Genomic DNA, 15,175 nt, shown 5'->3' on the forward strand with positions numbered 1-15,175 from the left:
AATGATTATCCCAGTGATTTAAATAATCATTTATGATAAAACAAAAACATTCCAATACATAAATATTTAAGTAAAATAAAGCAGTATAAACTTTTTTTTAAATAATGGTTTCTTTCCCTAACAACAACCAAAGAAAAACCCACAAATATCTTCAAATTGTCTACAGATAAGAAAAAGGTGGTTTCTACTACTTCACTAACTTTAGGAATGTTTCTGTTACTTTTTAAAATAAAACAATTGTTGATATAACGGAAAAGTTAACCTAGTGCTGAAACAGTTTGACAGACAAATGAGACGTGCCCCATACCTCATAGCATATTCAAAAGTCCATTCCAGGTAGACTGAAAGCCTGAGAGTGAAAGGCTACCATAGGAAGATGACACCTTTATAATCCAGGGGCAGGAAGGACGCCTTAGACTGGATGCACAGGTTGCTAACAAAGGAAAAGACTGACCCTTGAACATGGTGAGGGGAGGGCGTTTAGTGGTGCCAACCCTCCCTGCTGTGGGGAATTCCTGTGTGACTTCACGGTTGGACGTCCTCATATATGTGGTTCCTCCGTGTCTGTGGTTCCACATCTTCAGGTTCACCTGTCCAGAGATGGTGCAGTACTATAGTATTTTCTGTTGAAGAAAGTCCATCTGTATATGGGCTTGCACAGTCAAACCTGTGTTGTTCAAGGGTCACCTGTACTAGACAACATTAAAATGAACATCTGTGCATTGAACACATTATTATGAAGGTGAAAAGGCAAAGCACAGATTGGAGGATATGTACATACACACACACACATGAAAAATAGATCACGTGTATTCAGTAAATTATCCAAAAGCAAAATGGGCAATACATCTGAACAAACACTTCTCAAAAGAGGAACTCCAGCTGGGCCGTAAACATGAAAGATGCTCAACCCATAGGACACAGGGAAATGCAAATTCAAACCTCAATGAGATACCACTGCTCAAGTGCCAGAATGGGGGAAATGTTTCTATTTCCGTTAATTCCAAGTGTGTTGAAGATGTGTGCACTTGTGCAGGGAGATGCTGGTAAAGAAAGTTCACAGCTAAACATCTGTAATATCTAAAACCCAGAAATAACCTACGTGTCCATTAATAGTAAAATGGATCTTTTTAAAAACTGATAACATTCATTCAATGGAAACCTCTGCAGCAATGAGAGTAAACAAACTACAGTCATGTGAACCAACATGGATTAATGTTAAAACGCAGAGTTGAGCAAATGAATATAAACTGTGGGGGAAAGAGGCAAGTAAGGAAGTGATTACCATACGAGTAAAGAAAGTGGGAAATTTAGGAGGGCGTGGTGACCCAGAAGAGCACAGGTTGACTTTTGCTGCCAGTGTTGCCTGCAACAGGTGTTTGAATGATAAAAATTTTGGACTTTCTTGGTGGTCTGTGGTTAAGAATCCACCTGCCAATGCAGGGGAAATGGGTGTGATCCCTGGTCTGGAAAGATCCCACATGCCACGGGGCAACTAAACCTGTGTGCCGCAACTACTGAAGCCTGCCCACTGTAGAGCCCGTGCACCTTAACAAGAGAAACCACACAAGGAGAAGCCCACACACCCCAACTAGAGTTGCCCCTGCTCACTGCAACCAGAGAAAGCCTGCGTGAAGCAACAAAGACCCAGTGCAGCCAAGAAAAAGAAAAATTTGAACCAGCACACTTACATTGTATGCCCTTTTCTCAAATGTTCGATTCCACCAAAAAGATTTAAAATTTTAAATCTGAAATATTAAAGCACTGCATTGTTTAAAAATATAGGGTACGTGCCCCTTGACAAGAGAATTTTCTTATAGCCTTGAGGGTTTTGCAATGTAGGAATACATTTCGTGGAAGCATGAGTTGTCAAAGGTGTTTCTTATTAGTGATCTGTACACCAATATTAAAAAGTTTATATTAACAGGCTCTACCCCACCAGAAACTTTCCTATGATAATCCAAAGATACATTTCATCTACACAAACTCCTTTTTATGAGCCATGTTTAAAATTAAAACACTTTAAGTTTCTGTTTAAGTGGTTTGCTCTGGAAAACACATTTGGCTTTTAAGAAGGTAAGGCTTTTGAACACAAAAGTAAAAACAAACAAATGGGACTACATCAATCTAAAAAGCTTTTGCCCAGTAAAGGAAATTCATCAACAAAACAAAAAGGCCACTTACTGAATGGGAGAAAATATTTACAAATGATACATGCAATTATGGGTTGAGGAGGCCTTACAAATAGCTGTGAAAAAAAAGCGAAGCGAAAAGCAAAGGGGAAAGGAAAGATATAAGCATCTGAATGCAGAGTTCCAAAGAATAGCAAGGCGAGATAAGAAAGCCTTCCTCAGCAATCAGTGCAAAGAAATAGAGGAAAGCAATAGAATAGGAAAGACTAGAGATCTCTTTAAGAAAATTAGAGATATCAAGGGAACATTTCATGCAAAAATGGGCTCAATAAAGGACAGAAATGGTATGGACCTAACAAAAGCAGAAGATATTAAGACGAGGTGGCAAGAATACACACAAGAACTATACAAAAAAGATCTTCATGACCCAGATAATCACGATGGTGTGATCACTCACCTAGAGCCAGACATCCTGGAATGTGAAGTCAAGTGAGTCTTAGGAAGCATCACTATGAACAAAGCTAGTAGAGGGGATGGAATTCCAGTTGAGCATTTCAAATCCTGAAAGATGATGCTGTGAAAGTGCTGCACTCAATATGCCAGCAAATTTGGAAAACGCAGCAGTAGCTATAGGACTGGAAAAGGTCAGTTTTCATTCCAATCCCAAAGAAAGGCAATGCCAAAGAATGCTCAAACTACCGCACAGTTGCACTCATCTCACATGCTAGTAAAGTAATGCTCAAAATTCTCCAAGCCAGGCTTCAGCAATACGTGAACTGTGAACTTGCAGATGTTCAAGCTGGTTTTAGAAAAGGCAGAGGAACCAGAGATCAAATTGCCAACATTCGCTGGATCATGGAAAAAGCAAGAGAGTTCCAGAAAAACATCTATTTCTGCTTTATTGACTATGCCAAAGCCTTTGACTGTGTGGATCACAATAATCTGTGGAAAATTCTGAAAGAGATGGGCATACCAGACCACCTGACCTGCCTCTTGAGAAACCTATATGCAGGTCAGGAAGCAACAGTTCGAACTGGACATGGAACAACAGACTGGTTCCAAATAGGAAAAGGAGTACGTCAAGGCTGTATATTGTTACCCTGCTTATTTAACTTACATGCAGAGTACATCATGAGAAACTCTGGGATGAATGAAGCACAAGCTGGAATCAAGATTGCCGGGAGAAATATCAATAACTTCAGATATGCAGATGACACCACCCTTATGGCAGAAAGTGAAGAAGAACTAAAGAGCCTCTTGATGAAAGTGAAAGAAGAGAGTGAAAAAGTTGGCTTAAAGCTCAACATTCAGAAAACTAAGATCATGGCATCCAGTCCCATCACTTTATGGCAAATAGATGGGGAAACAGTGTCAGACTTTATTTTTTTGAGCTCTAAAATCACTGCAGATGGCGATTGCAGCCATGAAATTAAAAGATGCTTACTCCTTGGAAGGAAAGTTATGACCAACCTAGATAGCATATTAAAAAGCAGAGACATTCATTACTTTGCCAACAAAGGTCCGTCTAGTCAAGACTATGGTTTTTCCAGTAGTCATGTATGGATGTGAGAGTTGGACTATAAAGAAAGCTGAGTGCCAAAGAATTGATGCTTTTCAACTGTGGTGTTGGAGAAGACTCTTGAGAGTCCCTTGGACTGCAAGGAGATCCAACCAATCCATCCTAAAAGAAATCAGTCCTGGGTGTTCATTGGAAGGACTGATGTTTAAGCTGACATGCCAATATTTTGGCCATCTGATGCAAAGAGCTGACTCATTTGAAAAGACCCTGATGTTGGGAAAGATTGAAGGCAGGAGGAGAAGGGGATGACAGAGGATGTGATGGTTAGATGGCATCACCGACTCAACGGACTTGAGTTTGGATAAACTCTGGGAACTGGTGATGGACAGGGAGGCCTGGTGTGCTGAGGTTCATGGGGTCGCAAAGAATCAGACATGACTGAGCGACTGAACTGAACTGAACCCAAAATATACAAAGAACTCGTACAACTAACATTAAAAAAAAAAAAATCCAATTTTAAAAAATGGGCAGAAAATCTGAACAGGTGTTTTTCCAAGGAAGACACAGAGATGACCAATAAGCATATGAAAAGATGTTCAACATTACTAATCAGCAAAATACAAATCAAAACCTCAATGAGCTCTTACACGTGTCAGAATGGTTACTATCAAAAAGACAAGAAATAAGTGTTGTTGAGGATGTGGAGAAAAGGGAAGCCTAGTAAACTGTGAGTAGCAATGTAAATTGGTGCAACTACTATGGAAGTTTTGAGAGGTTCCTCAAAAGAATTAAAAGAACTACCATACAATCCAGCAAATTCCCTCAGGATTTATACAAAGAAAACAAAAACACTAATTTGAAAAGATACATGCACCCCTAGCCAAGATACAGAAGCAACCTAAGTGTCCATCAATAGATGAATGGATAAAGAAGATGTGGTATACATATATATATATATATATATACACACACACACACACACATATACACAATAGAACATTACTCAGCCATTAAAAAGAATGAAATCTTACCATTTGCAACAACATGAATGGATTTAGAGGGTATTGTGCTAAGCAAAATAACTGAGACAAATACTTTATTGATATCACTTATATGTGAAATCTAAAAAAGCAAAACAAATGAACAAATATAAAACAGGAACAGAGTTATAGACAGAGAACAAACAGGTGGTTGCCAGAGAGGAGCAGGATAGAGGGAGGAGAGAAATAGATGAGGAAGATTAAGAAGCACAAGCTTCCAGCTGCAAAATAAGTGAGCAAAGTATGAAATGTACAACGTGGGGCATTTAGTCAGTAACTCTGTAATGTCTTTGTATGGTGACATTATCACTGGACTTGTGATCAGTTTGAAATATATAGAAATATCTAACCACTATGCTGTGCAAAAGGAATTAACATGTAGGTCAATTATACATCAAAAATAAACTCTAGGAAAAAAAGATAACATTTTTTGTTTTGGGAGTGGGGGTTGGATGAGCAGTCAAAAGGTACAAACTTCCAGTTGTAAGATAAGTAAGTACTAAGGATAAAATGTACAGGATAAATATACTTAACACATGAAAGTTTTTAAGAGTAAATCCTGATTTCTCATTACAAGAAAAATGTTTTTCTTTTGTATCTATGTGAGATGATGGATGTTCACTAAACTTGTAATAATAAATTTATTATGTTTATAAATCAAACCATTATGCTGTACACCTTAAACATACAGTGCTGTATGTCAATTATATCTCAAAAAAACTGGAAGAAAGAACAGGTGGGGCTTTTTTTGGGTGGTTGTTATTTTAACCATGTACCTCTGTTGGAACTACGTGTTCACAAATTGTTCGTGACTAAAGCTTGGGCTCAAACAAGACTCAGCTGGGTTGCTGATGAGACGGGATGGGTCGTTGCTTCAATTAAAGCAGGTAAAGTTGTGGCAACCGCTTGGCTGGCTTTGCTCCATCCGAGGACCTACCGATTCTTAGGTCTTAGACCCAGCAGGAATGAAATCCGCCCACCTTTTTCTAGACAACTACCTGGTGGGGAAACCGAGACGAAGACAGGAGGTGACGTGCACCCACTTGGTCAAGAAGCCCATCTTCCGGGCGGCTGGAGCCCTTGCCCCGCGCTTCACCAGCGGACGTCCCTACCCGGCGGGGGACTGTGCGCTGCGCCCCGGCGCCCCCGAGTGGAGGGAGAGGTAAGGAGGGAGAGCCGGGCGGGTGGGGCGGGGCGCGGTGACAACGCAGAGCCGGGCCCGCCCCTGGCTCCTACCCCCGGAGCCCACAGCGCCCGCCCGCTCGCGGCCGCCCGGGAGCTCGTCCAGCCCCGCGCTCCGCTCGCCCGCGCCCGTCCGCCGGCCGCCTGCGCTCGCCCAACCGCCGCCCGCGCCCGTCCGCCGGCCCCCGCGGCTCCACGGCTCGGTAAGCGTCCTACTGGCCAGGGGTCCCCCTCGTGCTCGCGGGGTTCCCTGCCCCCGCGCCGGGGCCCCAGCCATATCTGGGCAAAATATTCAGCTGTCGCTGCCGCAGCCGCCAAGAGGGACTGAGCGTGGCTCCCTCTATAAATAGCCGCCGCCTGGGGTTGCCTCTGGGGCTGGGGAGCCGGGTGTCTGGGTCCGGAGCTGGGCGCTCGCGTCCCCACCACTCGGCGCGCGTGGCCCCGGCCAGGGCGCCCTTCTCTCTGGACCCTGGCGCCGCATCTGTAAATGGGAGAAGGACCTGGGAGCTCCGGAGGACTGGGGTCATGGCGGGGCCAGCGCGCGGCAGGGCCAGGCGCCCCGGGCGCTCAGCGGTACAGGTGCAGCCGAGCCGGCACTCAGGCGCAGCCTGGGTCCGGCTACCGAGGCTGTGCAGGGGGGAGTGGGGCGCCTACGCGCTCAGGTGGACTTGATACTTGGGGCTCGCGCTGCTCCTGGTTGCGGCAGGAAAAGTTTCCCAAACTGCGGGAAGAGACAAGGTTTAAAGCCCCACGGTAACTCGCCTTTCGCTCGGAGGCGGAAAGAAGAGGGGGAGAGCCTGAAGGCAGAAGTCCCCCCACACCCCGCCCCGGGTATCGTCAACCCACTGGGTGGACTTGATAAGCCTCCTCCCTCTCTGGGCCTCGATTTCCCCATTTGTGGGGGCAGGGTTTGGTTCCGCGCTGGAGCTGGTGGCTGGGCCGAAAGCAGTAGGGCGCGCTCTTGACCGCCGGTTCTCCCCTACCTGTTCACCAGTTCCAGGCCTGGGACCCTGGGGGGCATAGACGCGCAAATCCGGAGGGGCTGCGGAGACTGGCGACTTTGCCGCTCCCTCTGACTCGGATCTTACACTAGACCTAGTAGGACCCTCGGAAAGCCTGGGCCATATACACCCAGGAAGCACGCTCCACGGTAATTATGGGCATCTCTGCTGGGTGGCAGCCATCACCTTCGCAAAGAAGCTTGTGAGTCAAACAGCTATAGACCCAGTGAACTGGGCAGGGCTAGAGGCTCCAGTCCCTCTGCTCTCTGCCCTCTGTTTTCACATCTGTATGATGCCTATGATGCTGCCTCAGAGCCCTAGACACACCTCCTCCTCCTCCCCATCTCTTCTGGCCTTGACCTTGGCCCTCTCAGACCCTTGAAGATGACCTGGCCTAAGCTTTTCCCTGTCTGAATCACAAAAACAGACCCTAACACAGGTTCTAGGCACTCCGCAGGGGCACCCGGAAACTTCCCGTTTTCCCCCCAGTGGTGACAACAATTTTGTTTCTGGGGAAGGGACTCAGAGCCCCCTGCTCAAGGTCACACACTACCGGGCGTGCCAGACAGTCTCCACCAGCCTTTCTCACTTTTTTGTTACACTTGCTGCTCAGGCAGGTCTTGGGGATCCACGAGCACCCCACCAATGCGCCCCCCTTCTTTGGTCTGCTATTGTCTAGGACTTTCTCTTACTCAGATAACAGCACCCTCATCTGGAAGTTTCGTTTTTGTTTCTCCTTTACTTTGGATCTTTTTTTTTTTTCCTAAAGCCATTTTAAAGCCTCACAGATAGAATGAAGAAGAAATGGAGACAAATAGTGAGGTTCTCCTCACTTGCAGCGACACATCAAGTAGGCAGAGAGTGAGAGCAAAGAGTGCTGTCACTCTGATGTGTTAGTTCTATTTAATGAACCAGCCTTGCAGATCCACGATTTAGAAGATGTTGACTCCTGAGTTTAAGTGGAAAGCCTGTGTTGTCTAAAAATAGCCTTGGCCCCACCTTATCAGGGTCCCACACTTTCTCCCTCCTCTGGGGTTGGGCTGCTTCCTGCTCCTCAGCAAAAAGCATAACTAGGAGTAGGTAGTGGCAGCTATGAGTAACAGGCCGACCTGGATGTTAGGACACCCTGCCTGCCACTGACTTAGAGTGACCTTGAGCAAGTGGGCATGATGTCTCCACTGCATTCAAAGTTTCCCTTGGAAGATTTTCTATCATGAGAAAAGTGAAGTGCCAGGGATAAAATTCAGGGGAACCCACCCTGTGAAGAGGAAGGAAAGAGCAAGGGGAAGCTGGCTCCCAAGAGCCAAGGGAGGAGAGAGATTGGCAGTGCCAGTTGGTGCAGAGAGACAGAGGATGAGGGCTGGGAAAGGGCCACCATGATTGGCAGGCATCGTGGGTGACTTTGGCCAGGGCATTGCAGAGGGTTCAAAAACGGGATCTGCCACTGCTTTACTGAAGCCAGTGGCCCAACCTGTCTGAGCCCATTTCCTCCTCCATACAATGGGATAATAAGAGCACCCATTTCACATGGGTTTCTGTGGGGATTGGTGTCGGGGGGGGGTGGGGGGGGGATGATGCAGGGAAAGCCCCTGGTCCTGTGCTTGGTACCTGCGATGCTGTTAATGCTGGCAAGAGGAGGCAGAAGCTAATGGGAGCTGAGGATGTGGAGACAGAGCCCACAGATCTTCTAAAAGCTTGGAGGAGAAGGGAGTAGGAGCTGACAGGAGGGGTTTCCAGGCTGAGGAGTGTGAGAAGAGGCTGAGCCAGACCACAGACCCCGGAGAGGGGAAGAGGGAGAGGCGTGGGTCTGAGGGACTGTGCATGGGAGGCTGAGGGCCTTCCTTCACCACCTGCTGAATGTCACAGGCTCTCAAACATCACAGTCCTCTAGATTCAGGCTGAGCGAAGAAAGGGTAAAATGAAGCCAGTCCTGACGCAGAACCTGGTGTCCCCTTGGGAGACTTTAGTATCTGTGAAGGGGGGTAGTGATGGGCCATGCAGGGTCGTTTGATGCTGCCAGAGGCCTTGTGACCTTGGCTGGCTTATTTCTGAGATGACATCATCTATTGATGACTCCTGCTGAGCCCAGTCATAATGGCCTTTTCCAGGCAATGTTTTGATTTTTCGGTCGTACTAATGGGCCAGCCAGGCTGCCAACATTTCTAAAGAGGCCATTTCACTTTTCACTTAAAGCCAGAACAGCAAGTGATCAATTATTTGGCCACTAGGAGCTATTACCAGTTTAAAGCCACAAATGGTCTGTATGGAATAACATGAATCACATGGCAGGATTGGGGGACCATTTCCTATTTCTTGTTTTGTTGTGTAAAATCCTCCTTTGATTAATCACGATAAGACCAGACTCTCTGCTTTTAACAATAGGAAAGAGTGAGCTCACTGAAGTCAACCTAGGACAGCCTGGGAGTTTTTCTTCAATGTTAGGATGTGCTGGATCCAGATCACTTCTCATCTGAGATACTAAACAAGCTCAAGCATTTCTTTTGTTTCTCCTTTTCTTACATCCTTTTGTTTTCCTCTTGGAGAAAAACAGATCTGTCTCTGTTTCGGTTCTTCTGAGGGCCCCAGCCCTGGCCCCCACTCACTCTGGGGCTTCTAGAGAGGTCCATTTCTGGGAGATGCTTCTAGTGGGTGATGAGCAGAAGGGCCTTGAGCCTCACTCAGCCTTCCTGGACTCATCTCTGCCATCTCTTGAATCTCAGTGCCACTCTCAACCCTGTTCCTTTTCACCCCACACCCTCCTCCTGTCCTATTCACTCCCAGGGCTCCTACCACCCACTCGACACTCAAACTCCCAAATTCATGTGCCCAGCCTGGACCATTCTTCACGGCTCTAGGCACCTATGACTCCAGCCTATTGAACAAAGCCAGAGGGTGTCCCAAACGCACTGCACACCCAACAGGGCTGACTCAGGCTCAGTACCGTCTTCTTCCTGTGTCCCCACCTCTTGGTTAATAGTAATATCACCCAGGCTCCGAGCCAGAAGCCTCCCTACCTTTCACCACCCCATTCATTTGGTCAACAGTCCTGTCAGTCTACCTTACTTAGTATCTCTTCTTTTCATGTCTGTCCCCATAGTCACTACCCCTGTTGAATACTTTGCCATCTCTCCCCTGAGCTAACGTCAGAGCCTCTTAAGAATCTTTCTGCCGCAGTGTTTTCTTCTCATGCTGTTGTGAAAAGATCTTTGTATTAATAAAACGTAGCTTAGACAGTGTTATTCCTCTCCATTTAGGGACTCCCCACTTCCTGCCAGATTCCTTGGCATTGATCACCAGGACCATCAAAGATCTGACCCCAAGCTGCTACTCCAAAGCCATCTCTGGACACTCCTCCCAGTTCTCTGTACCTTCTGGTCATGGTGCAAACATATGTGACTTGATGCCTTGCTGCCTTTGCCCATGCTGTCCCTTCTGCATGGAATGCTGTCCTCTTCCTTATCTACATGGCAAACTTGGGCTGTTCATTCGCTAAGTCGCTTCTGACTCTTTGCCATCCCATGAACTCCAGCATGCTAGGTTTCCCTGTTCTTCACCATCTCCCAGAGTTTGCTCAAACTCATGTCCATTGAGTCGGTGATGCCATTCAGCCATTTCACCCTCTGTCGCCCCCTTCTCCTCTTGCCCACAATCTTTCCCAGCAAACTTGTAATCCTCCATTAAAGTAGAGCTCCTCGTTGCTTCACCTGTGCTCCCACAGCCCCAGCTATGGTGAGTTCTAAGTGTAATCAGCTATTGTCATCCTTATCTCTGACTAGATTGATAGGTCCCTGAAGGCAAGAGTTCATGGCTCATTTATTTCTGCTTCCCCACTGTTGAACTCAGAGCTCAACCCTGGGCAGAGTGCAACTGTTTCATGTTTTAATCGATAACAGATCACTGAATGAATGAATATGTAAAAGAATAAGCAAATGAAAGCCCTTAACCGTGACAATTACACAACAACAGCTACGTGTTTTCCCATCCCACCACCATGTCGGCTCCCTGAGGGCAGAAACCACACCTGTTCTGCTCCCCACCAACACTGCAGCCTCTTTCAGCCTTCTCACAATAAACGGAATGAACCCCTGATCTCACTGGAAGCTCACAGTAATCCTGTAAAGGGAGGAAGGGCTGGTATAATGACCCCTTTTTGTAGACAGCCCAGTGAACCCCAACAGGAATCATTCCAGGCCATCCAGTGCACGTGTGCTCTCCCTGGAGAAAAACCCAAGTGCTCTCTAGGGTTTAGTAAACTTGAGAAATCAGAGTCCTTGTGTTCTGCACTAGTGAGTCTCTAGCAATAGAATCTCTTAAGATGTTGTTAATGCAGATTCTGCCTCAGTAGGCCCAGGAGGGGGCCTGAGACTCCGAATTTCTAATAAGCTTCTTAAATAATAAGCTTAATGATTCCTAATAAGGGCTAATGCACATCTCATAATGTGAGGGTCATCCTGCATACTCTGACCACCAAACCTTGGGCACCAAGCTGCCCATGACTTCTCTCAGTTTTCCCTTGGTGATTGCATTTTTTTGTTGTTCGGTTGCTAAGTTGTGTCTGACTCTTTGCAACCTCATGGACTGCAACATGCCAGACCTCCCTGTCTATCACAATCTTCCAGAGTTCGTTCAAACTCTTGTCCATTGATTCGGTGATACTATTCAACCATCTCATTCTCTGATGCCCTCTTCTCCTCCTGCCCTCAATCTTTCTCAGCATCAGGGTCTTTTCCAATGAGTCAGCCCTTTGCATCCTGTGGCTAAAGTACTGGCGCTTCAGCATCAGTCCTTCCAATGAATATTCAGGACTGATTTCCTTTAGGATTGACTGGTTTGACCTCCTTGCTGTCCAAGGGACTCTCAAGCATCTTCTCCAACACCACAATTCAAAGGCATCCATTCTTGGGTCAAAGGCATCAGCTTTCTGTATGGTCCAACTTGATGGGCCATTGCATTAAGATAGTGTTTTATTAAAATCTACAAATGAATTAATTTAAGCCTTGACTCCAAATCACAAATCCAGGGTTCTTTCTGTTTTGTTTGGTTGGTTGGTTTTGTTTTTGTCACAAAGGGGGCGTGAGCGGCATGACAAGGCCAGGGCGTGTGGTGTGCAGCGGAGCATGTGGGAAGCCCGGCTAATTCGATGTGCAGGGGGCGGAGACTAGCAAGGGGCAGGGGACTGGGGAAGGGCCTTGCGGCCAGGTGGCTGGGGTCATGTGTCCTGAGCACACTGGCAGGGAGAAAGCCCAGGAATGGCAGGCTGCTGGAAGGCTCAGGCTTGCAGCTGTGGGTTATTTCCACCTTCTACCTTCCTGCCTTCTCCTTTCCTCTTCAGAGAAATTTAGATCCAGAAATGGCTTTTATGTCAAGCTGCCTAGTTCCTGGTCAGCCTAGAATCCCCACTGAGTGCCAGAACTCCAGGTTCCTGTGTCTGATTGAGTTTTTTCAGTGCACATCGCTTACACGTTGGCTCTCTGAACCCAGAGTGAGCACCTGGCCCGTGCAGGGGTGGGAACCCGACTCCTGCCTCAGAACCCTTAAAAGATAAGAAAGAGGGGAACCAGGAAGGCGGACTTCCTCCTCACAAATCCAGGAAGACTTAAAAAGTCAGACTGAATGGCAGCATTGGGCGCATTTGTTTATTATTTTTCTATTGCATTTCATTAGACAGACCTTTGTTGGCAAAGTAATATCTCTGCTTTTCAATATGCTATCTAGGTTGGTCATAACTTTTCTTCCAAGGAGTAAGCGTCTTTTAATTTCATGGCTTCAGTCACCATCTGCAGTGATTTTGGAGCCCAAAAAAATAAAGTCTGACACTGTTTCCACTGTTTCCCCATCTATTTCCCATGAAGTGATGGGACCAGATGCCATGATCTTTGTCTTCTGAATGTTGAGCTTTAAGCCAACTTTTTCACTCTCCACTTTCACTTTCATCAAAAGGCTTTTTAGTTCCTCTTCACTTTCTGCCATAAGGGTGGTGTCATCTGCATATCTGAGGTTATTGATATTTCTCCCAGCAATCTTGATTCCAGCTTGTGCTTCATCCAGCCTAGCGTTTCTCGTGATGTACTCTGCATATAAGTTAAATAAGCAGGGTGACAATATACAGCCTTGACGTACTCCTTTTCCTATTTGGAACCAGTCTATTGTTCCATGTCCAGTTCTAACTGTTGCTTCCTGACCTGCATACAGATTTCTCAAGAGGCAGGTCAGGTGGTCTGGTATTCCCATCTCTTTCAGAATTTTCCACAGTTTACTGTGATCCACACAGTCAAAGGCTTCGGCATAGTCAGTAAAGCAGAAATTAGACTAGTCCATCTAGTCAAGGCTATGGTTTTTCCAGTGGTCATGTGTGGATGTGAGAGTTGGACTGTGAAGAAAACTGAGTGCCAAAGAATTGATGCTTTTGAACTGTGGTGTTGAAGAAGACTCTTGAGAGTCCTTGGACTGCAAGGAGATCCAACCAGTCCATTCTGAAGGAGATCAGCCCTGGGATTTCTTTGGAAGGACTGATGCTAAAGCTGAAACTCCAGTACTTTGGCCACCTCACGCGAAGAGTTGACTCATTGGAAAAGACTCTGATGCTGGGAGGGATTGGGGGCAGGAGGAGAAGGGGACGACAGAGGATGAGATGGCTGGATGGCATCACTGACTCGATGGACGTGAGTCTGAGTGAACTCCGGGAGTTGGTGATGGACAGGGAGGCCTGGTGTGCTGTGATTCATGGGGTCACAAAGAGTTGGACACGACTGAGCAACTGAACTGAACTGAACTGATTGCATTTCACTTACACCATTAAAAGGCTATGAGATTGCTTAAAATAAACCCACACCAGCCACATAATTGGTAAAAACAGAAGAAAGGAAGAGAGGAGGGAGAGATGGCAGAAAACTTGAAAATGAGGATCATGAAACTCTGAGAATCTGGTGGGAGTCGTGGACCCTTGCTCCAGGAAAATGAATACACCCATGCACACAACAGTTTGCATGTCATTTCTGTGGCTGCATGGGTCACTCTGAAGGCCTTTCAAAATGCACAACACAGAATAAGGAGAGGAGTTATTTCATGTCCTAGCTGAAGATGGACATTCCAGTCAGCTCTGAGATAAATCATGATGGCCAAAGGGGAAAGGGAGAAGAGATGAATTAGAGGCCACGTCATGTCTGATTGAAAAACACCAGTCCTTCAGGAGAAAGAAATGTTTTCTTAGTCCTGGTTCTCAGAGTCTTGGGAGATAGTTTTGCATAGTGGTTATAAACATACCTTCCTGGATTCAAATCTAAGTTCTGTCAGTTACTGGCTGTGTAAACTTGGGTAACTGTTAACCCCGTGTGCCTCAGTTTCCCTATCTATAATGTAGGGTTACTGTGGGGATCTCAGTTCACACATATATGAAGTGGGGTTGTTGTGAGGACTCAGTTATTATAGGTAAAATGCTTAAGCCAGCATCTGGAACATTATTCATATTAGAAAAGTGTGTGCTATTATGAGAAGGCAGCGTGGAGCAGCGGTGATGAGTACAGGTTGCCTGTCTGGATTCAAGTCCCGGCTCTGCTATTTATGAGCCTTGTTACCTAGGCCACTGTAGTAGGTTAAATAGTGTCCCCTGAAAAGTCATGTCCACCCAGAACCTCAGAAGGTGACCTTCTTCGGAAATAGAGCCTTTGCATATGTAATGAATTAAGATGAGGTCATGCTGGGTTGGGGAGGGCCCTAAATGCAATGACTGGGGTCTTTATGAGACATAGAGTGGACTGACCCAGGGAAGAAGGCTCTGTGACCACGGAGGCAGAAACTGGAGGGATGCAGGTACAAGCCAGGAAATGCCTAAGGTTGCTGGTCGTCACTGGACGCTAGAGGAGCATGGAGACAGCCAACCCTGCCCATGTCTCAATTTCCAGTTTCTGGCCTTCTGCACTGCAGCAGGGTGAATTTCTGGAGTTCAAATTCATCCAGTTTGTGGTTATTTGTTACGGCAGCCCCAGGAAACTGCTGCAGTCAGATTACTGCTTTTCCATTTCTTCAACTAAAATGGGAGTTAAAAAGTACCTACTTCACAGACGTATTAGGATTGCATGAGATAATCCACATAAAGGGTTTGGCACTGTGCCAAGCTTGCGGTACATATAGAATAATGCTTGTAATTAGAAGGTACGTTGGCATAACAGGCAATGGTAGCCTCAAGGATGGTGTTAGTAGCATCCTATTGTACATCTGCACTATAATTCATTTGCCCTATTGATGAATTTTTGTGTGGTTTACAATTTTGGGATAATATAGATAATAACCAGATTCTCTGGT

General features: G+C 46.2%; 1 protein-coding gene across 2 annotated transcripts in view; it reads left to right on the forward strand.

Annotated features, from left to right (window-relative positions):
* Window positions 1–5,967: 5,967 nt before the first annotated feature.
* The window catches only part of TMOD1 (tropomodulin 1), an 89,605-nt gene continuing 80,397 nt past the window's right edge, over window positions 5,968–15,175 (forward strand). The window contains exon 1 of one of the 2 annotated variants that reach the window (XM_027549723.1): window positions 5,968–6,076. The gene's annotated coding sequence lies outside the window, so the exon portion shown is untranslated. The remainder of the gene's footprint in view (window positions 6,077–15,175) is intronic. The other variant, XM_027549722.1, reaches the window with a different exon arrangement.

This window comes from Bos indicus x Bos taurus, chromosome 8 (assembly GCF_003369695.1).
Source record: "Bos indicus x Bos taurus breed Angus x Brahman F1 hybrid chromosome 8, Bos_hybrid_MaternalHap_v2.0, whole genome shotgun sequence".
Classification (NCBI taxonomy): domain Eukaryota; kingdom Metazoa; phylum Chordata; class Mammalia; order Artiodactyla; family Bovidae; genus Bos; species Bos indicus x Bos taurus.